The following is a 20,844-nucleotide window of genomic DNA, read 5'->3' on the forward strand; positions in this document are numbered from 1 at the left end:
AAGGTAGTAAACCCCGGGCAGGCCCCGCTGGGCTTCTGTGCTCCCACATCTCCCTGCACCCGGGGCTGGTGCACTGTTCTGGGCCTGCCAAGCCTCCAGGTGGCAGTGAGCTCCTGGGCCAGCACACTGTGGCCATCTCCTGACTGGAGAGGCCAGGGGCTGGTGCCACGGAGGCAGGAGGACTCTGCTAAGCGGAGTGATGTGGGGAGTCACATGCAGGCTTTGTGCTGCACCAGGAGCTTTCTCCTGTGATCCCCCACGGGGCGGGGATAAAGTCTGGGTCCAGGACAGCAGTGGCCCCGGAGTCTGGGCTTGGGCTGGAGGCTCCTGGATCCTGCTCCTTCTGGGCCCTTCCCCCTGAAGCTTCAGGGTCACTGCGCTGAGGAGTCCACGTCACCAGGCTCCGCAGACTGGCCCTGAACGCTCCCAACGCCGTCTTAGAGATGAAGGCGCGGGGCGGGCAGGTGAGGGGCACGTTTCCACCACCCAGCTGGGCCGGCGCTTCCCGCGCTGTGGCCGCCCGCCTGCAGGGGGCGCGCTGCCGCCTCTCCTGAGGAAACCCCGGAAACGCCCCCGCGTTCCTGCGGGAGGAACAGCCGCGGCGGAGGTGGAAGGTCTCGTTCCCGCGCGGCCGCGGGGAGCTGCCAGGACGGGGCTGCTCGGCGGTGGGCGTGAGGAGAGAGCCCCTCTTCCCGCGGGGGCGCGGGGCTGCGTGGCGGTGCTTGGAGCGCTTTCTTCCCTAACGTGAGCGGAGGACTCGGGTTCCTGCGCCGCCCCCGTTAGTTCATCGTCTCCTCAGGGGACGCGCAGGAGGCGTGTTCGCCCAGAGCCCCCGCTCACTGAGGCCGCCAGCTCGAGCCGGGCGTGCTGTCGGGCGTGTGCGGGTTCAGGACGCTTGCTGGAGACAGTCCTGACGGAGCTTCAGAGAGGAAGGACGTCTGCAGCCTGAAAGGGTAGGAGAGTACTGCGGCTTCCAGGGGAGAGGTCGGGGGCGGGCGTGGCCCAGCCCTGGGCTGAGGGAAGGGGCGCTCCTCGGCGCGGCGCCCTCGGCGGTCACAGAGGGGCGGCTGTTCCTGCACCGCTGACAGAGGCGAAAGAAACGTTGACAGACTTACAAGTACGGGCAGTGCGGCTCCCAGCGTTACCTTTAAGCGTCAGTAACCCACACTCCAACATTCATGATAATTTTATATTTCTGACTTTAATTAAAGCAAACTTTTGAGTAAATTTTTTATTTAAGGTAACAAGGCCGGGGAGTGAATTCGGGACCTTGTGTGTGGGAAGCTGGCAGTACACCACTGAGCCACTCTGGTTCCCCAATGGTGGTTTTTTGTTTGTTTTGTTTTAAGGAGGCACCGGAACCGAACTGGGACCTCACATGTAGGAAGCGGGCGCTCAACCCCTGGGCCCATATGAGCGCCCTAAGTTCATTAATGTTACTTTTAATTTATCTTGTTTTCAAGGACAAAACTGCCATGTTGCACAATTTCTCATGAAAAAGTCAGAATTTTCTCTTACTTCAAGTTTAGCTTGCTGACATGTCCTTTTTTGCAGTGTGACTGTTACTGTTTAAAAAATACCTAGAGGTGATACCTGCACACCATGAGAATGTAGTAAATGTCCCGGGATTATACCCTTTAAATTGGTTAGCTGTTTGTTATGAAGATTTTACAAGATACTTCGCCTTCCAGTTGTAGTAAGTTGCACTAAGTAAAATTTATGCATCAACAGAAACCAGTTTTTGAAGTTCAAGACCCAGTTGTGATTTTCAGTACCTACTATTGCATACTGCCGAAAAGTACCTAAATTGAAATATGTCCAGGACTTAAATTATCACTTTATTTAAGAGCTGCGTCAGAAACTGTTGTTTTGTAAGTCATATGTATTCAGCGGAGGTAAATTTCTCCTGTAGAAAATACAAAATCTGACTTTAATTTTGTATATTTCCATGGTAAGGTGAAATCAGTATGCCTACAATCTCATTTTGTACATGCGTATCTTTTGTAGGCATGTATCTGTAAAAATATCTGTGTTTTTTAAATTGCCAAACAGTGTATTCATGTGGTAGAACAAGATACAGACAACTAATAGGAATTTGAAAATCTCAATGTACTCCATTTAAGAAATTACTGTTGTTGCTTTGAAAAGGTACTTCACTTTTCTTCTCAAATTTACTTGAAATGCACACAGATAATTACTTCTTGAATAGACAGGTTTCACACCACAGTTTGCAATTAATGTTGAAAAAAATACTTGATAATTTAAATCACAATGAATGAGTGACTTTATTTTATTTATTCAGTCATTCAGTAATATAGGTGACATACAGACCTATGCAAGGAATGATTTTATAATTATTGCTGCGTAATTCTACCCTGTGGTAAAACCGAAGCCAGGAATCTGATATATGACTTGTTCAGTTGTGGTACATTTCCACATGATTTGACCAACACTAAAATATTAACACAATGTCAAGATATTTTCCTTTTTCTTTCTTCCTTTTTTTTTTTTTTTTTTTAAGAGCAACTCAGTGATTTGGGCGTTGGTTAGTATAATACCAAGAGCCTAAGGAGAAAAGTACAAAATGGCCCTTAACACCAATGCCAGTATATGGTTACAACTAAGGATATTACTAATTCTTGTGCTTCTTAATCACTTTTGTTTAGAACGTAAATCAAAGCCATTAACGTGAACTTGAGATATATGCCCAATACATATACAACCTTATGAAAAATACTTTTCGTAAGAAACATCACACTTTTAAAATATTGGAAACTGAGTGTGCTGATTTGTATCTTGTCTTAGAACAAGAGAACATGCAATTAGGGAGGTTTTTACTGATAGTAAAGTTCTTCAAGTTAGTGGCCTTCCTTTCTCTTTATACTTACCACAGGCTACCCAGTGTCCTGAGAGGATTCATTGTGAGAAAAGTGTCAGTCACAGTTTTAAGACCTTACTTTGAAAGGAATTAAGGAGAAAGCAAATTGGAAGGTAAGATTTCATCTTTGTTTTTGTATTGAAAAAGTTTCAATGAGTGTATTATAAATGTATCTAAGCCATTAATTTTTACAGCCTTCAAGTAAAGTCTATGAAAAGAGGTTGGTAGAGATCATCTAATCTTAAATTTTGACATCATACATTCAGGTCCGTGGCACAATCCCTAGCCAGTAACAGCACAGCATGCTTAGATATGTCATTAGTGACCCTTAATAGAAGTTAGTTTCAAAAACTGGGAGATTTCTGCTTTAGTCATACATTCTTTAACATCTTGTTTATTAGTAAAAATCAGCAAACAAGCTTTTTTTAGGTCCTAATGCACTATGTCTTCTATATTGCTTCCTACACTTCCTCTTGTAGGGGAAGTATGCCCAGTTTCATTCATAGAAAATTGATAAAGGATGGTAGTTTTCTCTGCATTATCCAGTCCAGCAATGATAATTTTGTGCTCCTGGTCATTGAACAGCCTCCATATCCTGGTGTAGAGAATTCCCATTCTGGGGCAGCATACTCCCCTCCAGCCACCTGGGTCATCTGGCCTTCCCCAGTCCAAGGTAAGGGAGAGGAGAGTGATGCAGCAGAGCCTCTGCCTCTGCTGCTTCTCCCACACTTGGCAACCAGCTTGATTTCTGAGAACTGCAAGGAGACCTAAACCCAAGCCGACCAGCCTCGCAAGCCACCATCCTCTCCCAGTTCCTTACTGGTGGCTGCCGTGGCACCTACCAAGTGGGTGGGGTGTAATAATATTTGCAATCATGATGAGTCTTTTTCAAATTCCTTAATTTTCTCTTTACTTTCAGTTTGAAAGGGACCATCCTTTTTCAGTAGTCATTGGCCCTGTATTTGGGGGATTGTTGCTGTTCCATTAGAGAATGTGGCAGAAATCCCCAGGATGGGAGTTCAGTATTCTTCCGTGTGCATCTCTACCCACTGTGGTAATCCCCCATGAACATTTGAACATATTAATACACCTTATATGTAAGCCCAGGTGAACTTCCTGTCATTTATCTCGCATCACTGAACAACCCACACCAGTGCTCCTCCCTTGCCATAGTTGTAATCCTTCTGTGATCCAAAACCTCTTAAAAAATGAAACCAACTGTATTGCCAATTAGATTAATAGGAAAATGAGGTAGTAATGATAGGTTTAAACATAAATAAAATGTGTAATCATTTAGCAAAACTAAAACTAAATGTAAAAAAAATTGGGGTATTAAAATGAAAAATATTAAAAATAATTTATTTGTAATGTTTTCCCTTTCATCACTGTAATAACTGTTGTCCTGTATGTACAGTGGTAATTTCTTACATTTCTTCCTCAGTGTCTTTTTTTTCATTATGTCTTCAAAGAAGGTTTAGGTCATGGTCCATATACCCAACATCCTCCCTTAAGAATGTTGCGAAATGGCCAGATGGAAAGAAAAAGGGTAACATAAAAATAGGGGTTATTTAAAAACTACAATACATGATTACCTAAAGTATGTTTTAAAACATATGCCCCAAAAGTATTTTTTTCAGAGCAGTGAATTTTTAAGAGCAAATATTACGAAGACGGTAAGATGCGTTTCTAGGAATTGGTCCATGTTGTCAAAGATATCTGTTCAGGCACAATTGCTTGTAGTGTACTCTTAAAACCCATTTTAGAAATGTCACCACTCTGATTACTCATTTTAGTGAATAGATTGTTCTTTTCTTTTATTCTCAACCCATCTGCCTCAAGGATTTTCTTATTTGTTGATCTTTTCGCAGAACTAACTTTTAGTTGTGTTGATTCTATTGTTTTTCTATTGTTTCATTCATCTCCGCTCTAATCTTTATTTCCAGCTTTGGATTTAGTTTGCTCTTCTTTGTGTATTTCCTTAAGAAATAAAATTATGTTATTGATTTGAGATCGTTATTCTTTCTAAATAAAGTTGCTTTTTGCTATAAATTTCTCTGTTAATGTTTTCAGTGCATCTTTTAAGATTTGATATGTTGTGTATTCATTTCTGTTTCTCTCAAGGTGTTGTCTAATTCCTCTCATGATTTCATTTGTGAACCATAGATTCATGTGTGCTATTGAGTTTCCACATAGTTGTGAAACTTTCTAATTTACCTTCTATTTTTGATTTCTAGTTTCATTCTACTTTGGTAAAAGAAGATAACTTCATGTTTCAGTGTTTTTATATATGTTGTGGGGTAACATATGGTCTATTCTAAAAATATTCCATGTGAACTTGAGAAGAATATATTCTGTGGGATCTAGTTGGCTTATAGAGTTGTTCGAGTCCTCTCTATCCTTAATGATTGTTTGTCTAGTTTTTCTATCCATTTGTGAAAGTGGAAAATTAAATTCTCCAACTATTATGATAGATCTATTTCTCACTTAAAATACATCATTTTTTCCTCTCTGTATTTAAGTGCTCTGTTGCTCCATGTATGTATGTTTTTAGTTATTGTATGTTCTTGATATTGACCCTTTTATGAATATATAGATACTTTGTCTTTTGTAGACATGGTTGCTTTAATTTTGTTTGCTATTACTAAAGTGAGCCTAACTTTCTTTTCGTTATTATCTGCATGCCGTATTTCAGTACTGTTGCCAACTTTCTCACGTTCAACCTCTCTGGGCCTTTGGTTCTAAAGTGGCTCTGGGGACCAGGTGTACTTCAGTGGTTTTTTACTTTAGTTTTTATAAATTATGTATTTTATTTCTAATATTTAAACCTGTCATTACTACCTCATTTTTCTGTTATTGAATTTGGCAATATATTAGGCTTAATGTTTTAAAAAGTGTTGGATCACAACAGGATTGAACTATGGCAGGGGAGGAGCATTGTTGTGGGGTGTCATTGATGGGGGATGCATGGAAGGGAGTTCACCTGGGCGTGCGTATAGGGTATATAGATATGTTTGGATGTTCATTGGGTATTGACACAGTGGGTAGAGATTCACACAACTGAGGGAGTGTAGGGTTCCCTTCCTGGGGAGCTCTGTCACATTCCGCAATGGGAAAGCAACCAAGTGTGAGGGCAATGACCAGTGAAGAAGGATAGCCCAGTGATGAGCCCTCAATACTGATGACTATGCTTAATGAGCCTATTGTGCTTGTAATTTCAACTTGGCCTGGTTTTGCAGGGTGCCTAAGAGCTACCTCCTGAGAGCCTCCATGTTGCTCAAATGTGGCCACTCTCTAAGCCAAACTCAGCCAAACTCATGTCCCAGCGTGGGACATGACTCACGGCGATGAGCCTCCCTGGCACTGAGGGATTAGTACCAAGCATGGCTTGTGAACCTACTAGAAAAAGACCTTGAATAAAAGGGGGAAATGATAAAGACAAATGAGTTCATAATCTTAAGAGACTTAAATGTGTTGGGAGGTCATCAGAGGGGTCGTGCTTACACATGTCTCAGCAGGGTCTCAGAGACAGCCAAAGTAAATACAAACTCAGGTGGTGGTGCTTTCAGGACTACGGAACACCCAGGTCCTATGGTCCTGGCAGGTGGCTCCGGAGTTCAGTACCTTGCCTATGGGCCCATCTTTGGAATTTGTGCTCCTGAGTGTTATGAAGTTGGATTCAGATGCGACTTCTCCGCACGTGCCTCTTCTGTCCCTTATATTGAACCTCTGGTTGGTGCTGGGGTTGGTGTATGCCCAGGAGACTTGAATCTTTGGGCTGTCTATGTGCAAGCTGGGTCCTGAGCCTCAGAGGTGTTGCAACACCTCCTCTCCAATTCATTGGATTTACCCAGGTCAGCTGACAGGGAAGTGAGGATGGACAACCACCACACCAGGGAACCAAGAAAATCTACAGCTGTGGGCACAAGAGTCCTATCCAGCAGCCACATGGGATCGAAGCCCCTTCTCAATTGAGAGGTGGAATGGGCATCACCTTCCCAAGGTCCTCAGGATGGAGGAGTAAAATATGGATTAGAGTAGACACTGTATTTTACTATAAAATTATTGAGACTCTAAAAATGGACTAAATTGTATCATTGATGTGGAGACAATGGCCACTGGAGTTGCTGAACGCAGAGCGAGGTTAAAGGAGTTGTGATATGGGGGCATTTTTGGGACTTGGAGTCGTCTTGAATGATATTACTGGGACAAAGCGGGACATTATCCTGACATAACCCACTGAATGGACTGGGAGAGAGTGTAAACTACAATGTAAACTATAATCCATGCTGCGTAGCAGTGCTCCAAGATGTATTCATCAAATGAAATGAACGTGCCACACTAATGAAAGAAGTTGTTGATGTGGGAGGAGTGGGGGTTGTGGGGAGTGGGGCATGTAGGAAGCTCCTGTATTTTTTAATGTAACATTTTGTGTGACCTACATATCTTTTAAAAATAAAAGTATGTTAAAAAAAAAATAAAATGAGTCTTGGGGAGTGGGCGTGGCTTAGTGTTTGAGCACCTGCTTCCCGTGTATGAAGTCCCAGGTTCAATCCCCAGTACCTCCTAAAAAAAGTCAGGTGGGTCTCTTACAGGCAATACATGGTTGTATCATTGTTTATATATGCCAAACTTTGCTTCATTGAAGTAATTACAGAAAAAGTATTAACTAAATACAGCAGAGACTGCCACAATATATCAAATTACTTACAGCAAAAGAATTAAAATTGACACTTGTATTTTACATGTATTTTTGGTCAATGTTTTTAAATGAAATTTTGTAGTGGACCATTTTAATTCCCTTCTCATTTCTGTTTTTCTCTATTTTAAACATTATCCAAATAATTTCTAACTTATAGGAAGATTGCAGAAATAAAGAATACCGACATACATTCCTGCTTCTCATACATAGATCCACCGTTTTTAATATTTTGCCATATTTGCAGTTCCTTTCTTCTTCCTTCCTTCTCCCTCCCTCCCTCCTATGCATTTAAGGGTAGGTAGATACACCTTGCTCCTTGAACACAATATTCCATGTACATTTCCTCAGAACTAGAATCTTCACTAATGTAACTGCCTTATGTACAGTTAAATTTAAAATGTTTAATATTGCTATAAGGCAATATTGCTATAAGTCTCTATTCCAATTTTTTAATATGTCCCAGTAATGTCTCTGAGTCTTTTTTCCTCCATTATTGATCTCGTTTAGGATCATATATTGCACTGAATTGTCCATGACTTTAGTTGCTCTTTTCTTAAATTGTGGAAACATATACAATGTATACTTAACTATCTCAACCAATCCCACGCATAGCATTCAGTGGGATTAATTACACTGACCCTGTGCTAAGGTCACCACCATCCATTACCAGAACTTTCCTATCACCCTAAACAGAAACCCTGTATCCATTCTGTGTTAACTCTTCTTGCCCCTCTGTACTGCACCAGGTAAGCTGTAATACTTTGTCTCTGAACTTTGCCCATTTCATTTGTTTCAAATGAGTGAGCTTATGCAATATGTCTCTGTGTCTGACATTTCACTCAGTGTGATGTCTTCTAGTTCATTCATGTTGTAGCATGGATCAGGACTACATTCTTTTTACAACTGAATAGGATCCCATTGTATGTATGTATCACATTTTTTATCCACTTACCTGTGAATGGATACTTGGGTTCCGTCCATCTTTTGGCTATTATGAAAATGCTGCTGTGAGCAGTGGTGTAAAACTATCTGTTCGAGTTCCTGCTCTTCCATTCTTTCGGGTATATGCCAGGTCATGTGACAATGCTGTTTCCTCCAAACTGTTTTCCACGGTGTATGTAGCATCATTTTTCATTCCCTTTAGCAATGTACAGGGCTCTCTGATTTTCTCCATCTTTGCCGTTATTTATTTTTAATATCCATTCTCATGAGTGTAAGCTACTAATATTTCTCTTTTTTTTTAAACTTGTACTTGTGGTTCCATATATATTACTCATAATTTCCCATTTCAGCTCTTTCAAGGGGACAATTCAGTGAGCTGAATTATGTTCATGATGTTGTGCTAACCACCAGTATCCAGTACCCCAAATTGTTCATTACCTCAAACAGAAACTCTGTACCCATTAAACAGTACCACCTCTCTCTCCTCCCCTCCAGCCTTGGATAACATAAAATCTACCTGCCTCCATGAAATGTCCTTCTTCTCATTATTTCATATAAACAAAGGTTAGACAATATTTGTCATTTTGTGTCTGGGTTATTTTCCAAAACATTATGTCTTCAAGGTTCGTGGATGTTGTAGTATGCATTGTGACATCCTCCACTTTTATGACTGAATATTATTCCAATGTGTGCATACCACTTTTTGTTTATTGATTCACCTGCTAATGGACACTTGTGTTGCTTCTACCATTTGTCTACTTTGAACAATGCTGCTGTAAATATTGGTGTACCAATAACTATCTGAGTCTCTGCATTCAGTTCTTTTGAGTATACACCAAGAAGTGGGATTCCTGGGTCATCTGTAATTCTGTTTAACTTTTTGTGGAACTGCCAAGCTGTGTTTCCACAGTGTCTGCACCATTTTACAATGTCTCTAGTAATATTAGGATTCCTATTTCTGTGTATCTTCACCAACATTTACTTTTTTTCTTAGCTAACAAAATCAGTGGATGTTAATTGGTATCTCATGTGGTTTTGATGTGCATTTCTCGGATAACCAGTGATGATGTGTATCTTTTCATGTGCTGTTGGCTATGTGTATATCTTCTTGAGAAATTCCACTCAAATCATGACTGAAGCCTTACTGTCTTAGACTTGACTGCATTGGGAAGTGTTTTGTTTTTTTCTCTAAGCAAGTTTATTAAGATAAATTCACATACTATCCAGTCCAACTAAAGTGTACATAAATGACTTTTTGTATAATCCCAGCATTGTGCATTTATCTCTGTAGTCAATTTTAGAGCATTTTCATTACTCAAAAAAAAACAAACCCTACCCCTTAGCAGTCACCACTCAATTCCTCTGCCTTCCCCACCATATGTAACTATTAATCTAATTCCATCTCTATAAACCTATTTATATATTTTTAAAAAGGTTTGTTTTTTATTTATTTATCTCCCCTTCCCGCACCCCCACCCCAGTTGTCTGTTCTCTGTGTCCATTTGCTGCGTGTTCTTCTTTTGTCTGCTTCTGTTGTTGTCAGGGGCATGAGAATCTGTGTCTCTTTTTGTTGCATCATCTTGCTGTGTCAGCGCTCTATGTTTGCAGCACCATTCCTGGGCAGGCTGAACTTTCTTTTGCACTGGGCGGCTCTCCTTACGGGGGCACTCCTTGTGCATGGGACTTCCCTATGTGGGGACACCCCTGTGTGGCAGGGCACCCCTTGCGTGCATCAGCACTGCGCATGGGCCAGCTCCACACAGGTCAAGGTGGCCCGGGGTTTGAACCATGGACTTCCCATGTGGTAGACGGACGCCCTATGCATTGGGCCAAGTCCGCTTCCCTGTATTCACATTTTATATGAGTGGAGTCTAACGATATAAAGTACTTTGTGTCTGATTTCTTTCACTTAGCTTAATTTATTTTTAGCCATTGATGGGAAAAAATATTAATGTATTACTATTCTCTACAGTTGAAGTTGCTTTAGGTGTATTTCCACCCAATTACCACCCTATTTTTTAACATCTTTTGATATTAACATACATTTGTTTTGATTCAGGGAAGAATACCCTTTTATTTATACTATTGATCACACACATTATCTACACACAGGATTCACTTTGCTTATACAGTCTCATACTTCATCTTCTAGCTTTCCTTCTAGTGGTATACACGAACCTAAACTTTCCCTTTCAATCACCGTCACACTGACCCACGTGTTAGGACTGTGACTTATAATCACTATAATGTGCTATCATCACCTCTCCATTTTCAAACATTAACAATCAGCCATATTATAAATCCTGCACATTTAAACCTCAGTTTATCTTCTGGTGACCTATATTCTAGCCATTAACTTCATGAGTTTGCCCATCATATTTAATTCCTATTAGTGAGATTATTTAATATTTGTCCTTTTGCATCTGTCTTTGTTTCATTCAACATAATGTCTTCAATGATCATCATGTCACATGGATCGAGAATTTCTTACAGCTGAATAATGTGGTAGGCGGACGCCCTAACCATTGGGCCAAGTCCACTTCCCCTACAGTGATTTTCATATGCTCTTCTAATCCTTTTTATTTCTGTAAGTTCAGCAGTAATATTCCCCCTTTTCAATGCAAATGATTTTTATTATTTGCATCCTCTCCTTTTTTGTCAGCTTATCTAATATTTGTCATAAGTTTGGACATTTTGTCTTTTCATTTTCATTCATCTCTAGATATTTCCAGATTTCCTCATGACTTCTTTGACCCATTGGGTCTTGAAGAGTGTATTGCTTAACTCCCCCATATTTGTGAATTTTCTAGTTCTCTAGTTACTGAAGTTTAATGGCATTTCACTGTGGTTAGATACAATATTTTATATGATTTTGATCTTTCAAAATTTATTGAGACTTGTTTTGTGATATAATGTATAACCTAATCTGGGATATAATCCTTGTGCACTTGAGAAGTATTTGTACTCTATTGCTTTCAAACAGATGTGTTACATATTTCTTGCACATACATCCTCTCTCTTTCTGTTATAAACATCTATATAGGACTGCTAGAACTAGTTGGTACATAGAGTCATTCCAGTCCTCCATTTCCTTTTTCACCTTCAGTTTGAAAATGCTAGCCAATATTGAAAGTGGTATATTGAAATCTACTGCTATTAATACAGCCCTACCTATTTCTCACATCAAATCTGTGAATGTTTGCTTCATATATTTTGTGCCTCAAGATTATGTACATATATTTTTATAATTGACTCTTTTTTCAGTATATAGGGTCTTCCATTGTTCCTTCTAGAAGTATTTGACTTTGTTCGTTTTGTTTGATGATAATTTAACCATTCTCACTCTGTTTTGCTTAATATATTCATGGAATAGTTTCCATTTTTTTCACATTTAACCTCCTCATGTCTGAATTTAAGATGTGTCTCTTGTAAGCAGAATATAGTTGTCATGCTTTTTTATATATTGTTCTGATTTCTGCCTTTTGACTGGGATATTTAAGCCATTTACTTTATTTTTTTTTAATTTTTTTTTCTCTCGTTTTTTTAAATGTTACATTCAAAAAGTATAAGAGATCCCCATATACCCCCACCCCCCTCATCCTACTCCTCCCACATCAACAACCTCTTTCATCATCATGGGACATTCATCACATTTGATGAATACATTTTGAAGCACTGCTGCACCACATGGTAATGGTTTACATTGTAGTTTACACTCTCCCCCAGTCCACCCAGTGGGCCATGGCAGGACATACCATGTCCAGCATCTGTCCCTACAGTATCACCCAGGACAACTCCAAGACCTGAAAATGCCCCCACATCATATCTCTTCTGCCCTCAGCAGCTACTGTGGCCACTTTCTCCACATCAGTGCTACAATTTCTTCCATTACTAAACACAATAGTTCCATAGTAGAATATCAGTAAGTCCACTCTAATCCATACTCTATTCCTCCATCCTGTGGACCCTGGGATGGTTATGTCCACTCCACCTCTATATTGAGAGGGGAGCTTAGATTCCACATGGACGATGGATGCAGTTCTCCTGCTTGCAGTTGTAGGCACTCTTGGCTCCCTGGTGTGGTGGTTGACCTTCTTCACCTCCCTGTTAGCTGGTCTGGTTAACTCCAATAAACCAGAGTGTAGGAGTTCCAAGTCTGCTGAGGCTCAGGGCCTGGCTGTCACATGGACAGTCCAGAGATTCAGGTCTCCTGAGTATACATCAACCCCAGCACCAACCACAGGTTCAGTAACAGTGGCAGAAGAGGCATGTGTCACATCTAAGTCCAACTCCATCACACTCAGGAACACAAACTCCAAAGTAGGGCCAACTGACATGACACTGAATTCTGGAGCCATCTGCCATGACCATAGAACCTGTAGGTCTCCGTAGCCCTCAAGAGAACCAGTACCTGGGGTTGTATCTACTTTGTCTGTCTCTGGGACCCTGCTGAGGCATGCCTTAGTGCAACCCTTCTGATGACCTCCTGACTATTTTTTGGAGACTCATAGCCATATAAACTCATTTGTCCTTTCCATTTCATCCTTTTTTTCAAGTTCAAAAAGCAGATTTTAACACCTGATATTACATGTAGGCTGAGATATTCTGCTGGTCTGAGTTGATCCTTTTATTCAAGGTCTTTTTCTAGTTACATCATCAGTTGGTGCTTGGTAGTAATCCCTCTGTGCCAGGGAGGCTTATCCCTGGGAGTCATGTCCCATGCTGGTGGGAAGTTAATGCATTTACGTGCTGAGTTTATAAGCCATTTACTTTATTTATTTATTTTTTTTAAAGATTTCTTTTTATTTAATTCCCCTCCCCTCCCCTCCCCCGGTTGTCTGTTTTTCTGTGTCTTTTTGCTGCGTCTTGTTTCTTTGTCCGCTTCTGTTGTCGTCAGCGGCACGGGAAGTGTGGGCGGTGCCATTCCTCGGCAGGCTGCTTACTTTAAATAAAACTCCTGGCAATGCAGGATTTCTGCCATTTTGCCATTTGGTTTTTCGGTCATACTTTTTTTGTACTTCAATTTATTTTTCTTTTAATTAATTAATTTATTTATTTTTAAAAATTCTTTAGATACATAAATATTATATGAAAAAATAAGCGATTTCCATATGCCCTCCTCCCATCCCCTCCCACTTCCCCACATTAACAACATACTTCATTAGCGTGGTACATTTGTTTCAATTGATGAACATATATTGGAGCATTGCTACTATCCATGGACTACAGTTTACACTTTGTTCCACACAATTTTGTAAGTTTTGACAAAATACACAATGGTCTATATCCATCATTGCAGTGTTAGGCAAAACAAATCCAATATCCCAACAATGTCCCCATATTACACCTAATCTTCCCTCTCCCATCCTTGAGAACCTCTGGTGGCCACTGCCTTTACATTACTGATAGGATTTCTTCCATTGCTAGAAGAATAATAAGTCTATACTATGATGATAGTTATTCTACTTTAGTCCATTGTTGATTCCCCAGGCTTGAGGATTTTGAGATGGTGATGCCCATTCTGCTTATAAGTTAGTGGGGTCTTAGATCCTATGGGGCAGATGGATGAAACTACCTTGCTTGCAGCTGTAGACATTCTCTGTTCCTTGGGATGGACATTGTCTATCATCATCTCCTTGTTAGTTGTCCTGGGTGAGTCCAGTGAACTAGAGAGTAGGCATTGCAATTCTGAGATTCAGGGCTTACCTGGCACGTGGATGAACCAAAGATTCAAGTCTCTTGACATACACCTGTGAAGTATAATACTAACTAAAGGAAGGGGCAAAAGAGCCATGTGTAGGGAAACCACAAATGAGTTCAATTCCATGACACTGGGAGCTTAAATTCCAAAGTAATAGCCACTGACAGGGTTCTGAATTCTTGAGCTGTCTTATAGTTTAAGGATGTCTCTAGAGCCTCAGAAGTCCCAGTATTTGAAGCATTTGTTTACTGTGGCAGTCAGTGAAATCCTGCTGTGACTCTGGAATGAACTCCGAACTCACTTTGAAATCTCTTAGCCCAGAAAACTCATTTGCATGTACTGTTTCCCCTTTTTGGTCATGCTTTTTTTCCAACTGCATTGCTAGTTGGCGCTTAGTAATAATCCCTCAGTGTGAAGGAACCCGTCCTTGGATGTCACGTCCCACATTGGGGGCAAGTATTGCATTTTTGGGTTAGAGAGAGGCCACATGAGAGTAACAAGGAGGCTTTCAGGAGGTAATTCTTAGGCAATCTCTAATATTAGGCTAAGTTTCAATTTCAAAAGAAAAGGTTCATAAGTAGAGTCATCAATATCAAGGACCTGGCATGATGGTCTGTCTTCATTCACTAGGCGCTGCCCTTGTACTTGGAGGATTCTTGCTGATATATTAGAGAATGTAGCAGAACTCTACAGGATGGGAATTCAATATTCTCTCAGTTATTGTGTGTATCTCCACCCACCGAGACAATGCCACATGAACACTTGAGCATATATGCTTTAGAGGCATGCCACAGTTGAACCCTTCCCATGCATACCCATCACTGATACCCCACACCACTGATCCTCCCCACCACTGTTGAGACCCTTCTGTGAACCAAAACCTACCTCTCCAAGAATGAAGCCAAGAAAACAACCACATAAAATCAATAAGAAAATGAAATAATAATTAGAAGTTTAAAAATAACCAATAAAATACAAAAAAAAATTTAAATAATAAAAAAATTTTAGATATTTTTCTTTCGTCAGTGTAAGATACGTTGTCTTGTGTGTAAAGTGATATTTTCTTCTATATATTCCCGCAGTGTTTAATTTTTTTCATTTTTTCTTCAAAGAAGCTTTAGGATACTGAAAAGTCACATGGAGAATGCAGGTGATTCCCATATACCCATCACCCTTCCCCTTTTCTCCTCTCCCCTATTAATAACCTTTTATATGCAGATGGTACATTTGTTGCAATTGATGTACAAACATTGAAGCATTGCTATTAATTATTGTCAATTGTTTACATTATGGTTTGCATTTTGGATTGTACACTTTTATAGGTTTTGATGAAAGGGAGTAGAGGGTTGTGAACCGATGCCCACACAGGCAAAATCTGTGATAAGTTGGAAGGGTGTGGCTGTGCAGTGGGTGATGGTGACAGTGGTCCAGTGATGTGATTGGGTTCAGTGGTGCTTGTCTGAGGAGTAGTGGAGGGGGGGGTTTGGTTGGACTGTCTGTGGAAATGGGACGGTCAGGGGAAGGAGCATGTGGACTCTGGGGATTTGCAGGTCTGTGGTCAAAACTGCGTTGTTGGCAATGTTCTTTTGGCAGATATGGCAGGGAAGGGTTACTGGCGTCAGGTTTTGGGTATGGGGGTGCATGGGACAGGAGACACCTGGGGCAGGCGTCTATGGAATATGTAAGTGTTCATTTTGTCATAGTGTGTAATAGCAGTGTGTGGAGACCCACACAATAATTAAGAAAATGGAAACTCCCATCCTGGGGCATCCGGCTGTGTTCTCAGTTAGAGGGACAAGAATTCCTTGAGAACATAGGCAGTGCCTAATAAAACAGACAGTATGTCAAGCCCTCAATATTATTGCAAGAACTATGAATGTTATTCTTCAAAAATTGAAACTTCGTGGTTACCATAGGTGCTGAGGGGAAGGGGAGGAAAGAATAGAATGGATGGAATGTCGGGCATTTTTAGGGCATTGGAATTGCTCAGCATGATCTTCAATAACGGATACAGGCCACTTCACATTTTGTCATTTCATTCTTTACTGCCTCCGTTTGTATTTAGTTGCTCTTTGGTTGTAAACCGATTTGAATCACTTCTCATTTCCTCTTTTGCATAGTTTTTTGATATTTTCTTTGTGATTACCATGGGGGTTAATTTAACACCTGAATCTGTAACAGTATCTTTAGATTTGATACCTACCTAACTTGAATATCATCCACCAACTGTGTTCAGGTACTCCTCCAGCCTCCCCTCTTCATGAAGTTGTTGTCACAGATTACATCCAGATTTGTTTTGAGTTCCAAACCATACATTTATCATTATTAAGTCATTGACATGGTATATTCTGTATGTCGAGTTACATACCAAAAAGTACAATAAAATAGTACTGGCATTTATAATTTCCCAGGTAATTACCTTTACTGGAGATCTTCATTTTTCAATGCTGCTTTGACCTTTTTTTCCCATCTGATAAACATCCTTTAGTTTTTCTTGTGGGTCAGGTCAAGGGGTTGAACCAGGCTAGTAAGATAGAAAATCAGTAGCTGGATCTGGAACCTGGTAAGAAGTCCATGTGGACATCAGCAACCCCAATATGCTGCTGGAAGACTCTTCCCAAGATTCTGCCACTCAGAAGAAGACTTCCTCCAGAACCCAGGAGAAGCCCCGGATATTCCCCAAGGACTTTATCATTTGGCCCTCTTGGGAGATGGATGGAGGAAATAAGGCAATCAAAACAGTCAACAGCTGGAACTCCTTCCTTGCCATTAACAAAGGGGTGGGATAATTAACAGGTCAAAAGGCAGGCAGGCATGGGGCCTAAGCATGCTCTAGTGTGCTCTCTTGCCTCTGGACCTGGAATGCAGCTGCCTACCTCCCTGCTTGAATCACAGTGCAAGTAAAAGCTGGGCATTTATAACCTATAATGGGAAATTGTAGCCGATAAATCAGCCCTCTTTATCACTTTTCAGCCCCTTCCTCTCTACCTGGGACAATGCTGTTATTTTCTCCCATTTCTCTTCCCTCCCTGCCTGAATAAATTACTGGCCTAATTCACCCAGCCTGCTCTTGAAATGTATTTCTGCAGCATAGCCAAGAACCTAAATAAAATCTGGTAATAGGGTGCGGAACACTCAGCTTTTGTTTATCTGCGAATGCCTTAATCTCCCCCTCAGTTTTGAAATAGAGCTTCTCTGGATATAAAATCTTTTGGTTCTAATGATTTTCTTTCAGTACTCTATAAATATTTCTTCCCACTGCCTTCTTGCCTCCAACATTTCTTATCAGAAACTGGCACTTAGTGTTATTGGGGCTCCCTTGTACATGACATGGTACTTCTCTCTTCCAAATTTCAGTGTTCTCTTGTTATCTTTGGTGTGTGACTCATTCTTTTAAGCAAAATTAGACCTTGTTCCTCTCAATTTCATGAGCCCATTGGCTTCTTCACTAGAATTCTGGAATCTTGACTCAGCCCAGTGGTGTTTTCTCCAAAGTTATTTAAGCAATGTCCTTAGAAAGCTGTGCCCCACAGTACCTGGCACAGCTTTCCTTTCCGTGGGTTTCTGAGACAGTCCATTTTGTTTAATGTGATGCACTGTGGCCTGTAGCTGATTGCATGTGTTTTCTGTGAAGCTTCAGAATTGAAATTGTCCATTGATAACAAAACACTGAAAACTGCCCAGTTAACTTATTACTGATTTATAAAAGTGAAAGTTCTGGTGAAAGTTCATTACAACAATAATGCAATTGAGAAGATTTGGTTGCTTCTGTGAAATTGTGACCAATAACACTATACTGTTGTCTATGTTAGAGAAAAAATGGCGCTCACTGGGATATGGAGACTGAGGATTGCAGGCAGGCAGTTTATTGGGAAGCTCTCCCAGTGGAGGGGTCTGAAGATGAGGCTTAAGCTCGCTCATGGAAGGATGGAAGGTGCAGATGTGAATTTATACAGTACATCAATAGTCAGTAAAGCATTAGTTCGAGGAGAGAGTGTTAGACTCTGAGTACAGCCTCTGGTTAATAAGGGGCTGTAAAAGTGAATTATTCTCATGCAGGGCTTGGGGTAGTGGGCTAGGAGGCAGGGTATTCTTGAAATGCAGGGCCCTGGAAGGGATGGGTCCTTATTGGCTGCATTTCCATTGTGCTGTCCTCTGCAGTAAGCAGCTTTGCTCAATGAATAGGAGTGGAGTCACAGCCTTATGACCTGTTAATCAGTGCAAACTTGTAGCTCTAACATTCCTCTTAGATTATATGTATATGATGAAGGACCTAAGTAATGGGAATACTGGGCAGAAAGAAAGGGCGATTGCAGGCAAAGATATATTGGGAAGCTTTCACAACAGAGGGGGTCTGAAGAATAAACTTCAGCCCAGCTCTGGCAGAGGCAGTCATGAGTGGAGGAAAGGGGGTATCGACTCATTCTGGCTCCTTTCTGCTGTTAGGGGGCGTAAGGGGTTCTCCTCTCATGTAGCTGGTGGGTTTTGCATTGTGGGGTGGTTATTGACTGTTCTTGTAATAGGAAGGTTTCATTTACATATTCTTGGGTGGTTTGAACAACTTGGATGAGTCAGGCGAGAAGCTGTAGAAGATAAGAGCCACACATGAGAAGGAGAATAATTATTAGTGGGGTATTAGTATAGCATTAAAGATGAAGAAAAATATGAGAGCCGTGTAAAAGCAAAAATGTTTTGAGAGTTTCCATCTAGGGAGATTGTGAAAAAGGCATCTTTGAGGTCTATTACTGTGTAATGTGTGGTTTGGGGAGGGATATGTGATAGGCTATAGGGGTTGGGGACTCAGGGGACTATAGGCTGAGTTGCTTGGTTGACAGCTCTCATGTCTTGGACTAGACAATAACTGCCATTAGGTTTTTAAACAACTAGGATAGGTGTATTGAGTGGAGAGTTGGTGGGCGTAACAGCACTGTGGCACAGTTTGTCAATGGTGGGTTTAAGTCCACATTTGGCACTGCAGGAGAGAGGATATTGGGGAATGTTGATGAAAGGAGGGCTGTCTTTTAGGGTGATTGTTACAGGGGAGAGGTGTGAGGCTATTGAGGGAGAGTTAGTGTTCCAGACTGGAGGGTTTACTTTCTGTTGTAAGATAAAAAGGGATGTCAGTAGGAGGGGAAGTAGGAGTCAAGGCTGGGGCTGGGGACAAAAGGAGAAGGAAGCTAGCTTGGGGGGAAGGTAGTGAAAAGGAGCTAGAGGAGTGCAGTTTGGATAGAATGTCTCCTCCTAAGAGTGGGGGAGGGGCATGATGGTATAACTAGGAATTGGTGTGAGAATGTGATATTTTCTGTAGTGCAAGGGAGGGGGTGTGTAATCAAGTGAGAGGAAAGAATACCCTCAACTCCCACAGTAGAAGTTGAGGAAGATGTTAAATATCCTGAATGTTCTGAAACGACCAAGTACGTGGCCCCTATGTCAGTTAAAAAGGAGCTCAGCTTACCTCCAACCTTGATGATAACCCTCAGTTCCCACTTACTGATGGAGATGAGGGGCCTCTCCAAACCCAGACCTGTCAGTCTTCTGCTGTTATTCTGAGTAGGTCAGGAAGGGAGGATGATCCAGGCCAGCAAGGCGTGTTGAAGGGGCTTTCCCAGAAACTGGGTTTTTGGGACAATCCGACTTCCAGTGGTCTCTAAGTCAGCACACTGGACAAGCCCCGGCAGGGTCCTAGATTGGGGTGTGCATGAGCCCAGTGTCCTTCCCTCCCATACCTAACGCAGGGTCCAGGTGGTGGCCACAGGGAAGAAGAGGGATGGGGTTTTTGGAAATCGACTCTGAGGGCAGCAGCAAGGAGGGATCTCGTTTATGTTTTTCTAATTTGGCTTCCTCCTCTCTATTGTTAAAGACCTTGAAGGCTGCTTTAATTAGGTCTTTCTGAGGGGTTTGAGGGGCCTCCTGTAATTTCTGCCTTTTTTTTTTTTTTTTTTTTTCTGATATCTGGGTATGTCTTAGTGATAAAGTGGCTATGTGAGTGTAGTCGTCTGGATTCAGAATCCGGGTCAACAGCAATACCACTGCTGGGTATATACCCAGCAGAACTGAAAACAAGGACACAAACCGATATATGTACACCAGTGTTCATAGCAGCATTGTTCACTATCGCCAATAGTTGGAATCAATCCAAATGCCTATCAACAGACGAGTGGATCAATAAAATGTGGTATATACACACAATGGAATACTACTCGGCTGTTAGAACAAATACACTACAAACACACGTGATAACATGGATGAATCTTGAGAACCTTATGTTGAGTGAAGCAACCCAGGCATTGAAGGACAAATACTACATGACCTCAATGATATGAAATAAGCAGCCTGCCTCAGAGAGCTAGAGACTGGAAAAGAGGCTTACAGGAAATCGGGGGGTGGAGGAAGGATGTGAGCCAACAACTGCAGGGGTGGAATATATGATGAGCTGGCGGTAAGTATGAGCACAAAGAAGGGACAAAATGGGAGCAGGGGGTTGCCTTCGGGTGGGGCTTTGCGGGTTTGAGGGGGGCTGGGGATGGGCGGAGGGGTAATATTGCCCCAAAATTGGGGGGAGTGAGGGGCAACATACGAACATAGGAGAGTGTCAGGTGTTGGTTGAGAGTAAAATGTTGAGGA

At 41.4% G+C, this 20,844-nt stretch overlaps 1 long non-coding RNA gene across 11 annotated transcripts in view; it reads left to right on the forward strand.

Moving 5' to 3' along the window:
* Window positions 1-329: 329 nt before the first annotated feature.
* The window catches only part of LOC139437120 (uncharacterized), a 68,096-nt gene continuing 47,581 nt past the window's right edge, over window positions 330-20,844 (forward strand). For 2 of the 11 annotated variants that reach the window (XR_011646751.1, XR_011646754.1), the window contains exons 1-2: window positions 330-953; window positions 2,894-2,991. This is a non-coding gene — a long non-coding RNA (uncharacterized lncRNA). The remainder of the gene's footprint in view (window positions 954-2,893; window positions 2,992-20,844) is intronic. The other 9 variants (XR_011646753.1, XR_011646755.1, XR_011646747.1 and 6 more) reach the window with 6 other exon arrangements.

Source organism: Dasypus novemcinctus, chromosome 21 (genome assembly GCF_030445035.2).
Source record: "Dasypus novemcinctus isolate mDasNov1 chromosome 21, mDasNov1.1.hap2, whole genome shotgun sequence".
In the NCBI taxonomy this organism is placed as follows: Eukaryota; Metazoa; Chordata; class Mammalia; order Cingulata; family Dasypodidae; genus Dasypus; species Dasypus novemcinctus.